Source organism: Meleagris gallopavo, chromosome 1 (assembly GCF_000146605.3).
Source record: "Meleagris gallopavo isolate NT-WF06-2002-E0010 breed Aviagen turkey brand Nicholas breeding stock chromosome 1, Turkey_5.1, whole genome shotgun sequence".
Lineage (NCBI taxonomy): Eukaryota > Metazoa > Chordata > Aves > Galliformes > Phasianidae > Meleagris > Meleagris gallopavo.
This window is the reverse complement of record NC_015011.2, coordinates 145,804,504-145,806,497: the sequence shown is the minus strand read 5'-3', so window position 1 is coordinate 145,806,497 and position 1,994 is coordinate 145,804,504.

Genomic DNA, 1,994 nt, shown 5'->3' with positions numbered 1-1,994 from the left:
GGGGGGGGAAACCTGGCCGAGTGAGAAATTGATAAAAAGTAGACCTTGTAACAGAGAATGTCTTCCTAGACTTGACCCCAATTTAAGGCAGGTTAAGCTAACTGTTGCAGTTTTGAAGATCATAAGCAGGAGAAAATACAGATGAGGGTTGTTTGTGAAAAAAATGATGGAGCCTTTGGATGATTATTAGAAACTGGCTCTTCAAACCACATATGCGCTTAAAAAATGAATAGTATAATGAAAAAAAAAATCAGAAAAGAACAGTCTGACCTAGTATAATCTAGAAACCACACTAGCTCCCCAAAAAGACTACCTTAAGGTACCTTAAAAGGTCTATTCCAATACTGCAAATTTATATGAAATGTCACAGGCAACATTTTACATCAGCCCATTTATGCTCTGTAGCGGTATGCTAAGCCAGAATTTGTTTGTTTGTTTGTTTGTTTGTTTTCTTACTTACTTACCTATTTAATTCATTTATTTATTTATTTTGCCTGTATATACACTGCTGTCACAGTTTCCTTAAAGAATCAGTTATTGATGTATTGAATAAATGGGAAGTGTTTCCAGCTATCCTGATTGATGTTAGACATCAGCTAGTGAGCAACAAATGAAAAGCTTACATTACATTTGAAGGTCTGCATTTCCCTACTGAATTCTTCACTTTCAAATATGTTGCAAAATGTTTATGTGAAGTTACTTTAAAAGGACTAGATGATTTTGCAACATTTTGTTTTGTAGGATGTGAATCTAGCTCTAACTCATAATTGAAGTTGCAATTTGTGTTCTATTGGATTAAATTCACAGATTATCTTCCATGTTCTATCCCGTTTTGTGTTTTCTTCCTTTTGCTCTAATGCACAGCTTATATACTATCTCTGCTTCTGAATGTATAGCTGCTTCCCCTCCAATGTGTGGACATTCTTAATATACTCTTTACTATTTACCAGTACTCCAGTTGATCCTTCTAGAGAATACAATTTCCTAAATTCACACTATGTGAAATAAGATGACGCAAGTTTGTTCAGAGGGGAAGATGGAAATATTCAGAACATGTTTCTATTAATAGTCTTCCGAAGAAATCAATATTTCTCTGCTAAAAGTAGAGTTTGCTGAGGGAAATTTTATCTTTAAGTCATCAAAGCCAGACTCTAAGAAATTCTCACAATTTCTATATTTGAATCCCAGTATTGTTTGGAAATCATTTTAATGTTGACAGCACACAGGTTCTGCTTCTTTTCATGTTTATTTGTATTCAGAAATAGCATATATATATAGAAGTTGGGAATAATATATACAATGTCTACAGGGTAACTTACATTTATAAGCCCATACATATACACAGATGTGGTGAACATATAGTCCCATTATTACATACGTACTAATGTGACTTTAAAAAATAACATAATGTATGTCTGAGTCATTTAAATATAGGTACAAATCACAATTACTTCTATATCACCGTGGTCTTTTATTTTAGCTTGTTTAACTTACTGAAGCTTTGGGATTCTGTGTGATTTTTTGATAGATGCTGAATTAAATATTACAGCAAGTAGCATTGTACAACAGTGACAACACTGTTCCCAATATGACCTTTGAATGCCAATGAATGACATTTAATTTCCATGTATTATTCAAAACCTGCTTGTTCCCACAAAATATTTATCTCTACTTCAAAGATAAAGAGAAAAGGCTGTTTACCTCTTGCTGAATTTTAGCAAGATACATCAAAAAAGGTAACAGAAAAATTAAAGCAAAATCAGTCCAGAGCAAGAAAGAAAATATAGTTGCTACTTTTTGAATGCTATCTGCATTCATGAATAATTAGTTAAGATTGATGAAATTTAATGACTATTATAGTACTGTTTCTATTTAAGAATGATAGGGGTGTTTTTTTTTCTTTTCAGCTGGAAACAAGAGAGATCAACAAGAAATCTCTAAGGTGATTCAGAATGAGGCATTCTAAACTGTCCTTACATAATTGACTTCATTAA